A 12,149-nucleotide genomic window follows, 5' to 3' on the forward strand; every position below is an offset into this window, starting at 1 on the left:
AGCATGAGACTGGTGGCCCAGAGAGTGGACCAAGATGGCAGACCAAGTACATGTATCTATTGTCCTTTAGATCTCTAAAAAGAGATCCCTTTTCCTTTAGATCTCTAAAAACGTAATTAAAAATTGCAAGAAGAAAGTACTATTGGAAGGCTGGAAATTGAGTAATTTTCTGAAAGATGAAAAGCAGATGGTGTTATAGCGAGAGAGGAAACTTCTATCTAAAATAGGCTCAGGAGAGGACTGCTCTGCATGTGGGCACCCTTCTGAGGGACCTCCAAACTCAGGGGCAGAGAGTGGGAGGGGGTCCAAGTTCAATGTGATGAACTGGGGACCGGCTAGGCCGCGGGGCCCCTGGATCACTTGCACTAAACAGGGCAGCAGCATTTGGCCTCAAGGTAAAGCACGAGGATGAGTCCTCAGAAAGGTGCTTATTTAATATGAACGCCTGAACTCTTGGAGAAATGCCAGATACCCGTTGATTATAGAATGCCTAAGAAAGAATTCTAAGGGAACTCTGACTCAGCACTACAACCCAAAGCCAAAGCAAGCCCTGGGATTCTCCAGTGCCTTCCATACCTACAAGTTTTGAGATATACTTATAAATTATTCTTGCATCAGATATACAGGTGGCAGAACAAAAGTCTCTCACATTTCAGGTAGCAGGAATTTTTCAGTAATGATACTTTTGAGAATTAATAGTGTTCCACAGAAAGGTTATGTCTCCAATCCTTAAGAACACTGTGCAGTGTTTTTCGACTAATATGTGGATTAACGGACTGGTACTAAGTTATGAAATTGGTATAATTTCAATTGGCCTTCTTTTACAGGAGTAATTTAGTAATTCTGTTAGTGTTCTTACTATGTGTGTTTTTTTAAAATTAAAAAAGATTAATACTGTTAAAGGCCAGCAGTAGGTGGGTAGGGTGTTAATCAAACAGACTCTTCTTCATTTGAATATACCAAATACCACATTCAGTGTATTAATGCTGACTTTAATTATTGTTGATTGTCAATAGGTGTATTTTTATATCAATTGCTAATATGATGAAATTACTTATTCCTTGCGACCAATCACTGACAGTGTCACTTAAGGTCATCTTTTTCTGAATAAAACATTTATTCAACTACAAAATTAGTCCATTGGAAGAAGAGGAGATTAATCAGTTTAAATACCAGGATTTATCCCTTGAATGCAATCTCATACAATTTCTAATCTTGAAATTCAAGGCCTAAGATTTAAAGAACTTTTGGTATAGCATTTATATAATTCTGAGTGGTATTATATTTAGTTGTTTCTGTGCCTCTCAATGAAAATTTTAAGCATACTGAGAAGATGGATACTGTGTATTAGTCAGTGTGTCATTTCCTACACGCTGGCATAGTGTTCTACAGGCAGTAGACCCATTAAATATTCCATGAATTGAATTTAGTTTAACTGAGTAGAATTAAATTGACGTTGCCTGCTCTACATCCCAAAGCTTTCAGAGATTTCCTACCTTTGTTGTTATGGTGAACTTGGACTACTAGGGGCTGAGGACTGTCAGTGCAGACACGTCAGTAAGGTACAGTTAATGGGTAGCAGTATAGTCCAGTTCTGTGCCAGACCCAAGACGAAGTTCTTTATGGTAGCTGTTCTTCCTCTCCTTCTTTCACCTCTTCCTCCTCCTCCTCCTTCTTCAAATAAGAAAAAGTATGGGCAAATGCTTGACTATGCCTAGCACATGATAAGCATTTATTTTTTTTAAATAATTTTTTAATTTAATTCTTGTTCAAGTACAGCTTTCTGTCTTATATTCCCAACCCTACCCGCCACCCGCCCCATGCTCCCTGCCTCCCTCCCATTTCCGCCCCCCACCCTTAGTTATTGTCCATGTGTCTTTTATACTTGTTCATGTGAGTCCATCCCCTTTTCCCCTATGATTCTCTCCCCTCTCCCCTCTGGGCCCTGACAGCCTGTTCCATATTTGAGTGTCATTGGTTGTATTTTGCTTGCTTGTTTGGTTTGTTTAGATTCCTGTTAATGGTGAGATCATATGATATTTGTCTTTCACCGCCTGGCTTATTTCGCTCAGCATAATGCTTTCCAGTTCCATCCATGATGTTGCAAAGGGTAGTAGTTCCTTCTTCCTTTCTGCAGCATAGAATTCCATTGTGTAAATGTACCATAGTTTTTTGATCCAGTCATTTACCGATGGGCATCTAGGTTGCTTCCAACTCTTGGCTATCGTAAATTGTGCTGCTATGAACATCGGGGTGCATAGGTTCTTTTGGATTGGTGTTTCAGGGTTCTTAGGATATACTCCCAAGAGTGGAATTGCTGGGTCAAAAGGCACGTTCATTTTTAGTTTTCTTAGAAAATTCCATACTGTTTTCCATAGTGGTTGTACCAGTCTGCAATCCCACCAACAGTGAACTAGGGTCCCCTTTTCCCCACAACCTCTCCAGCACTTGTTGTTTGTTTCTTTGTTTATGATAGCCATTCTGACTTGTGTAAAGTGGTATCTCATTGTGGTTTTAATTTGCATCTCTCTGATAGCTAGTGATATCGAGCATCTTTTCCTGTGTCTCTGGATCCTCTGTATGTCCTCCTTGGAGAAATGTCTGTTCAAGTCCTCTGCCCATTTTTTAATTGGGTTGCTTGTCTTCTTTGAGTGGAGTCGAGTGAGTTCTTTGTATATTTTGGAGATTAAACCTTTGTCTGAGGTATCATTGGCAAATATGTTTTCCCAAACTGTTGCTTCTCTTTTTATCTTGATACTGTTTTCCTTAGCCATGCAGAAGCTTTTAATTTTGATGAGATCCCATTTGTATATTCTTTCCTTTATATCCCTTGCTCTAGGGGACGTATCAGTAAAAATATTGCTGCATGGAATATCTGAGATTTTCTTACCAGTGCTCTCCTCTAGGGCTTTAATGGTTTCACGGCTTATATTTAAGTCTTTTATCCAACTTGAATTTATTTTGGTGTATGGTGTAAGTTGGTGCTCAAGTTTCAACATGATATAAGCATTTAATAGGAGTTTAAGAAATTAGAATAAAATATCATTGAGAAGCACTTCTAATTCCAAGACTTAAGTATGAAACTGGCTACATTATCAGGGAATAAATACATCAGGTAAATTAAATGTAAGTATGGCATGATACACAGATTGTCATAGTACCTCACACCCAAATCTGCATAGTATTTGTACCATGTTTCACAGTGCTCCTTCCTCAGACTATGGGTTAGGGAGTCATAAGGGTTCATTTCCTAGAAGCTTATTTTTTTTCCAAATCTGATGTGTTACGTTCTATAGTTTCCTGTTTGCTGCAGATACCTTTGGCTTTTTTTTTTTAATTTTCTCTACATAAGGTAAGAATTGTTGTTTTATAGTATGTGTAAGATAGTTCCAACATACTGGGTCTTAGTGGGACTGTTAGTGTGGTCTGCACTCCCTGTGTGTCGGACTGTCTTGTACTGTGTGTTTGTTAGTCAGAGTATTTGGAAAATTTTAAGACCTGAGAGGAAGGCACCTGACTCCAGAGGAGATTTGCTTTTGTTTGCTTCTTTCAGTTGGTTGTAGTCAGCTGTTTCCAAATTCCTGAAGGATAGTAAGCTTTGGGGTTCAGGAACAAGAAATTGGAATTCCTAAAATTATAAATTAGTCTGTATTTTTAAAAAGTCTTTATTTACATATTCTTAAATGATAGTAGTAGTGACCACAATAATTAACGGTGAATAATTTTTCTGTGTTAGGAATGTACTAAAAGTTTCAGAGATTTTAATACATGTGAATATGTGAGAAATATATGTGAAATAAATGCAGTTTATTATTATGAACCAAAATAGTACGACAAGATTATATATTTTATTATATGTAAAAGTGTTCTCTTTCTGATAATAGACTTTTAAAATATTTTTTACTTTTGATTTTAAAATAATTTTAAATTTACAGGAAAGTTGCAAAAACAGTAGAGTTTCCATATACCCTTCACCAAGCTCCCCCTAACCCTAACATCTTGCATAACTATAAAATATTTATCAAAATAAAAATTAACATAATAGACATTTGATAATATAAAACATTTAAAAGGGAAAATTAACACACAATAATTGTTAATAAATGTTTTTAAATTATAAAATAATATTAGAAGTATTTGGTATTTAAAGGTTATCCTTTTTAAAAAATTCTTGTTTATTCTATTACAGTTGTCCCAGTTTTTCCCCCTTTGCGCTCCTCATCTCAGCCCACCCCCCAACTCCCACAGTCAATCCCCACACCGTTGTCCACGTCCATGGGTCAGTCATACATGTTCTTTGACTAGTCCCTTCCCCTTCTTTGCACCAGTCCCCTCCCCCCACTCTCCTCTGGCAGCTGTCAGTCTGTTCCTTGTTTCCCAGCCTGTGGTTCTGTTTTGCTCATTAGTTTATTTTGGTCATTAGATTCCTCTTGTAAGTACAATCATATGGTATTTGTTTTTCACTGACTGGCTTATTTCACTTAGCATAGTAGTCTCCAATTCCATCCATGCAGTCGCAAAGGGTGGGAATTCCTTCTTTCTTTCTGCTGAGTGGTATTCAGTTGTGTCAATGAACCATAGTTTTATAATCCATTCCTGTATTGGTGGAAATTTAGGCTCTTTCCAACACGTGGCTATTGTATATACTGCTGCTATGAATACAGGGGTGCATAATTTCTTTTGAATTGGTGTTTTGGTTCTATTCACACTTTGCTGAGTGTTTTTATCAATAATGGGTGCTGGATTTTATCAAATGGTTTTTCTGCATCTATTGATACGATCATGTGATTTTTGTCTTTCACTTCATTTATGTGATGTATCACATTTACTGATTTGTGAATAGTGTACCATCCCTGCATCCCTGGGATGAATCCCACTTGATCGTGGTGTATGATTTTTTTAATGTATTGCTGGATCCGGATTGCTAGTATTTTGTTGAGGATTTTAGCATCTGCGTTTATCAGAGATAGTGTCCTGTAATTTTCTTTCTTTGTTGTGCTTACCTGGTTTTGGGATTAGGATAATAGTGGCCTTATAAAAAGGGTTTGGGAGTCTTCCCTTTTCTTGAATTTTTTGGAACAGTTGGAGAAGGATAGGTATTACTTCTTCTTTGAATGTTTGGTAAAATTCGCCTGTGAACCCATCTGGTCCAGGGTTTTTGTGTGTAGGTAGTTTTTTTTATTACTGCTTCAATGTCGCTAGTTGTTACTGGTCTCTTCAGGTTTTCTGCATCTTCCTCATTCAGTTTTGGAAGATTGTATGTTTCTAGGAATGTATCCATTTTGCCCAAGGTGTTTTTACTTCTCCTTTCATTTCTGATTTTATTTATTTGGGTCCTCTCTCTTTTTCCCTTGATCATTCTGGTTAATGGTTTGTCAGTTTGTTTATCTTTTCAAAGAATCAGCTCCTGGATTCATTATCCTTTTAATTGTTTTTTTAGTCTCTATGTCATTTAATTCTGCTCTGATCTTGATTATTTTCTCCCTTCTGCTTGCCCTGGGTTGTTCCTCTAGCTCTTTCAGATGTAGGGTTAGGTTGTTTATTTCAGATTTTTCTATCTTCTTTAGGTGGGGCTGTATCACTGTGAATTTCCCTCTCAGGACTGCTTTTGCCGTGCCCCATGGGTTTTGGGTTGTTGTGTGTTCATTTTCATTGTTTTCCAGATACTTTTTTATTTCTTCCTTGATCTCATTGTTAACCCATTCATTACTTAATAACACGTTATTCACCTTCCCTGTAGCTGAATGTTTTTGAGGGTTCTTTTTTTTGTGTGGTTAGTTAAAAAGTTATCCTTAAAATAAAAACATTAAATACACAGGGTGTGAGTTGCCACATCTGATAGTATTGCTCTTTGTTTTGTGACTAATATTCCAGATAATAGAAAAAGGTTTCAATTTTGCATGGATGTCGGTTGGATTGCTGAGGGTATCCAAAAGCACCTTCAGGTGGGGCCATCAGGCTACATGCTGCTTCATATAAGCTCATTTTCTTTTTAAACAAATAAAATATTTTGTCTACTTGCTCTGATTTTGGCTTTGCCATCGAAATGGATATTATTTTTGCAGTTTCAAATTTTAGACAATAAACTTGTGACAGTATTCATATCTACTCTTTGCATCTCTTTTGTTAAAATATTTACAGAGAATTGTAACCTACAGCAAATAAACACCAGAAAACACTGGGCAAACATTTGCAGGTAGTATTCAAATAATGGAACATATGCCTCTCTGAGCAAGATTTAGCAACGCCACATAGAATCATGTGTCAAAACTGCCCGTTTAAGGACTTACTTTGCTTCTCAAACTTGATACTCTTAGACAATCGCTTGTAAGATTTGTGTAAAATATAATGTGGAAATGAGCTTATTAGTATTTATTTCACTTGCAAGAATGACTCAGTGTTAGTGCACATACACATAACATAGCAACAGCTACGAGTAAAACTAACTGATTAGATTTTGATTACTTCTCCTCTATGTACCCTTGTCCCAGTGAACCTTGACCTTTTAGTTTGTCTCAATATTTTCTGCCCTTTCTTTCAACTTGACAACTGTGGATTCCTTCAAACTAGTAATGCTTCTATACTTATTGTTAAGCTTTATTCCCACAGGAATATTATAGCCTTTTCTCTTAGTTTCCAGATTTTTTAGCTGATTCTTCTTAGGATTCAAAAAGACGTAAATTTCCCAAGAAATGCTGAGAAGGAATTCCCGTGTGGGAACACCAGCCACTCTCAGTCCAGTTCCACCTTAAATTGCCTTTAAGCCTTACAGTACCTTGGAGGACTAGGGACCCCAGCTATAATTTTGCAAGAGGGCTAGTCCTTTGGAATATTAGCTTATTACATTAAAGGTCTCCTTTTAGACCTCATACCTTGCAGCTCTAGCTTTGAGTTTTGGGCTCCTTTCCCCTGAGGGCCCTTTTTCGGGATTGGCAAGCACCCATGGCCAATTCAGATTGACGTCTGAAGCANGCTGATTCTTCTTAGGATTCAAAAAGACGTAAATTTCCCAAGAAATGCTGAGAAGGAATTCCCGTGTGGGAACACCAGCCACTCTCAGTCCAGTTCCACCTTAAATTGCCTTTAAGCCTTACAGTACCTTGGAGGACTAGGGACCCCAGCTATAATTTTGCAAGAGGGCTAGTCCTTTGGAATATTAGCTTATTATATTAAAGGTCTCCTTTTAGACCTCATACCTTGCAGCTCTAGCTTTGAGTTTTGGGCTCCTTTCCCCTGAGGGCCCTTTTTCGGGATTGGCAAGCACCCAGGGCCAATGTGGTTTCTGTGGTTATTTGCCTCTCTGGATTCTAGTTTTTCTTTTGGTTTTGGCCAGTACATTATCATCTTGTCAGTGTGTTGATAGTTTTAAGATTTTTTTCTATTTTCTCTGATTTTTTTAAGCTAGTCTTCAGTGAGAAGTTTGGTTCAAATAACTGAAACTTCACTTACTGGAAATAGAAAACCCAGTATTAGTTTTAGATAAGCCAGTGTTTGGCTCTGAGAATTAGGAATTTTAAGTTTGGAATCATTATGTAGAGTCAGTGTAGACTGTTAGGAGGCATTATGATGATAGTGTGTTTGGTAATGAAATGTCCCTTTGTTGGCTTCAGGGTGGTACTCGGTTCAACCACTCATTCATCCAGCAAATGCTCCTTGAGTTTTTACCATGTGCCAGGCACTGTGCGGGATCTCTCCCACAGTAATAAACCTGGATGTGCTCTCTGCTTTCAAGGAGCTTCTGGTCAAATGAATTGCTGGTTAATAAATTACCTCCATAATCTAAAATACAGTACCTTCAAATCTGATAAACAGATTGACGTCTGAAGCACTGGAAACCTATCAGGGTTAGGCCACAGACTAACTGTAACATTTAACATTTCCCAGCACATGTTACTTTTGGAAGCCCTGACTAGGACTACATACTCTACTGGGGGAATCTCATTTTAGCATATCATAGTCCTTTTCTGCCTGTGAGAGAGGTTCACATGCCTGAATCTGACAAATAGGGTTGTGTGTTCATTTCTCTACTCAGCAAATATTTCTTTGAGTGCATACTGTGAGCCAGCCACTAGCTGTACATTGATTAATAAAACAGGCATGGTCATAGTATCATTCATACTTGTGTGTCTTTGAAACTCAAGTGGTTACACTGATACTAACCTCTACATTCAATCACTGTCTCTCTTGCTGCCTTTGAATCATGGCCGTAGTTACTTTTGGTGTGGGCGACGACCCACGGTTATGATTCAGTAAACTGTGGACTGAGTCAGCCTCTTTCTGTATCAGGAAACTTGCCCCTAAACTTCTCTCTTCCTTTTAAAGTAATACCAAGAGGAAGCATGACCAGAGACTCTCAGGGCAATTTTTAATTTTAATTTTGAGTGACTATTGCAAATCACAGCAGAATATGTTTTTCAAGAAATTAACTTTTTCAGCAAGATATTGCATTGGACCTTAGGCCCATTAAAAGCCATTAGATTAACAAGTTGGAGAATTAATGATATGGAACAATGACATTTTTATACTAAAGTGATATATAATATTCTAAACATTTTAAAAATTTGAAAGTATGGAAGTATGGTTTTTCTACATATAGAAGCAAGCTGTTATTCTGAAGACTAAAATGGTTCGGGCATAAGAATACTTTCTTAAACTAGTAAAAGATAATAGATTTAAATGGCTAGATAATTTTATGGTCTTTCAACATAAAAGTTTATGTAAAAGAAATAACCTTTCTTCCTAGTTTGTCAGTACGTAAGGAAAAAAAACCAAAAACAAGTATTCTCGACTGTGTAACAGCTGCTTTGGGGAGTTGCCTCAGCAAAAATTACCTCAGTTACTTCTCATGGGCTTTATCTTGGGGTAAAACTGCAACCAAAGTCAGAAGCCATTAGTAGACTGTTAATTCAGGATAGAAACTAGCTTTTATTTCAGGACAGGTGGTTTAATGTATGTCCAGAAATATAGGCTGGGATAGTTAACCCGTGAAGCACTCTTCTCTGCAGTTTGTAATATGGCTTCAGAGCACTTTCTTACCCTCGGCTCCAGGCCAAGGGGTGGAGAGACTGGGCCAGATCCAGGGACTTCAAGTATCGGTTTCAGATTTCACTGAGGCTCTGCTGTAGGACTGGTGTCTTGGTAGCACGGACTCCTCAGTTGCAAGCATTCCTGCCACCAGGCCCACATCTGAGTGTGCTGCCTCCTTCCACCATCCGTGTTTCTAGATGCGGTGAGACCCAAAAGACTAAAACTCTGGGCAGCTATTTATTCAGCAGATACTATTAAGCTCCTACTATGTTCTAGACAGTGTTCTGAAGTTACAGCAGTGATCTCTGCCCTCTTGGGGAGAGGGAAACAAGAAGTAAGAGTGGATATATATCAGAAGGCAAAAGAATCTACAGACTTGGGGGAGATCTGACAAAAGCGACATTGGAGTGAAGATCTGAGTGATCGTAGGCAGCCAGCCACCCTGTTTGGGGGATGGTGGGCGGCTGTTCCAGGCAGATAGCAGTTTGCTGTTTAGCAGCTACACCGCTCGAGCAGTTTGATGTAAGGGCCTAGAGTCCAGGAGGGAAGAGGTTAGGGCTGGTGACATAAATTTGGGACAAATAGATTTTGACAGCATATAGACAAGCATTATTTAAAGCCCTGACACTTAGTGAGATCACTTTAAAGAAAAAAAGAATATACATAGAGAGTGAGGACTGAGCCTCACCTGTGAGTGTGGAAGATAGGGACTGAAAGGGTGGGGTAGTGACAGTAATTATGACTAGTTGAGCGATTATTATTGTCAAACAGTGTGCTAGGTGCTTTTATATACTTTTTCTTATCCCCCAAAATGCCCACAGTTGACAGATGAGAAAACCGAGGTTTGCCCAAAGTCTCAGAAAGTGATTCAAACACAGGTCTGTTTTGTCACATGGCCTTGCCATACCTTTTCATTGTGCCACACTGTAATGTTAGTGTTGACTTAAGGAGGGACTGCTTGCTCTCTGAGCCTGGTGGTAGGAAACAACATTTGAAAAAAAAACAGATCTATTAGTTCTCAAGGAGAGGGGACCCCAACTGACTCTTGGCCAACTTCCAAAACCTTATGCCAATCATAGGATTTTTTTTCAATACTCTCAACTGTTGAAACTATTTGCTAGATTACAAATATCCATGAATTCGCCCTGGCTGGCGTAGCTCAGTGGATTGAGCTCGGGCCTGCGAACCAGGCGATCTCAGTTCGATTCCCAGTCAGGGCACATGCCTGGGTTGCAGGCCGGTTCCTTGCAGGCTAACTACCAGCAGGGGATGCACAAAAGGCAGCCATACACTGATGTTTCTCTCCCTCTCTCCTTGACCCTCTAAAAATAAATAAATAAATAAATACAATCTTTTTAAAAAAAAACAAAATATCCATGAATTCAAGAGCATATATGTGTGCATTGTTAGATTTTTAAACTATTCAGTCCTTCACAGATTCACTTTTGAGTGCTGGCTGATCATGAAGTTACTCAGTTTTTCAAAATGTTTAGCCACTCATGCTCGTAGCCGCCCCAAGCTGCTCAGTTTCATTTTCTTTGTTTGACCCTTACTTAACTCATATTTCTAACCATTTAAATTCATGTTACGGTTCAAACTCTAAAACATCCTAAATGCTTCATATAGTGCTATTTCATTTAGAACATTTGTACACTTGTATCAGATTTCCCCCAAACGTGTCTTATTTTTCTGTATTCCACTCTGTTTTTTTCTGCAACACTCCCACATTCTCTTCTCTGCGTGTCTGCCTTCCCTTCTCCTACTCACTCACCAGTGCTTGGTCTCTTCCTCGTGTGGGGCATTCATCTTTACATCCGAGGTGCCTTTCTTCTTCCTTATTTCCAGACCCTCTTTCTGCACAAGCAGAGGCTGTAATAGCATCTGCACCTATGAGTAACTTTAGCCATAAAGACTGGTTTTCTTTATAATGTCTCATCAACCCTTCGGCTGAGTGGGAGTTATATGAATATTTCTCGGACCCCTACTGTGCGGTAGGTGATTGGTATATAGGAGAAGTCCTGGGGCTGCCAGTGTGTGACTGGCAAGGGAGATGAACTAAGAAAGGAGGAGGAGCAGCCAGTCAAGGGAAGGAAGAATTTCAAGAAAATGATGGTGTCAAAAAGCTGCTAAGAGGCCAAGTAAGACAAAGTCTTACCTGAAGAGAGATTTTTGCACAGTGCTCTTTCTGCACTTTCAGTTCCCACTGTTATGTTTTGAATTCACCAATAAAGAGTGAGCCTGCAGGACCTTACGGCTCCCACCCTCACCCCCAACAACAGCAGAACCCCAGGCCAGCATCTCTCTCTATCCTCAGCGACCTCCGTGGTCATTAAATGACCATTGTACTCAGCGACCTTGTGAAAAGCAGTTTCAGTGATGAAGAAGGGACTAAAAAGCCATGTAGGAGTCCCTCCATTTTAACAGGAGACAGGGCATGGATATAGATTCAGATCAGATGGGAGATTCGATAATGAAAAGATGAAGAAACAGGCTTAGAGAGTTTCAGTGACTTCCTCAAGATTACACAGCTTGTAAGTGTCAAAGTCAGGATTCAAAACCAAGGCTAGCAAAGCTCTGCCTCATATCTAGCATGTGCTCAGTAAGTGCTACAAGCATCAACTCACTGAATATTAAAGAACCTACTGTGTACCCCATGTACAGAGCTATGTTGGAGGTTGGAAGATAAGTTAATTTCTAACTTATTAACTTATAGCCCTTGCCCTCAAAGAGTTTTCACTATAATAAAAGGATATAAACAAGTATAATGTGGTTCTGTGCCACATAAATGATGTTTCAGTCAATGACAGACCACATATATGTTGATGGTCTGGTAAGTTTATGTTTATAATGGAGCTGAAAAGTTCTCATTGCCTAGTGAAGTGGTAGCCATGGTAATGTCATAGTGCCAAGCATTACTGTCTCAGCCTATCTATAGTAATGCTGCTGGCTCAGAAATGTCAGGGGCACACACCTGGGCCCTGAAGAACTTCCCACAGACACCTCCCCTTTCTAAACCAATGTCATGACTGAGCAACCCTGTGGTTCTTTCATTATGCTTGCATGACGCTGTTCAGCAATAACGAATGGAAACTTTGAAGGGGAAGAAAAGAGTTTATTACAGG

The 12,149-nt window shown here is 39.0% G+C and overlaps 1 protein-coding gene across 2 annotated transcripts in view; it reads left to right on the forward strand.

Annotated features, from left to right (window-relative positions):
- DNMBP (dynamin binding protein) overlaps positions 1–12,149 on the forward strand; it is a 108,644-nt gene that overhangs the window by 41,065 nt on the left and 55,430 nt on the right. The window lies entirely within an intron of this gene.

The sequence above is a fragment of the Sturnira hondurensis genome, unplaced genomic scaffold (genome assembly GCF_014824575.4).
Source record: "Sturnira hondurensis isolate 20B ecotype Veracruz unplaced genomic scaffold, ASM1482457v3 Scaffold0014854, whole genome shotgun sequence".
NCBI lineage: Eukaryota > Metazoa > Chordata > Mammalia > Chiroptera > Phyllostomidae > Sturnira > Sturnira hondurensis.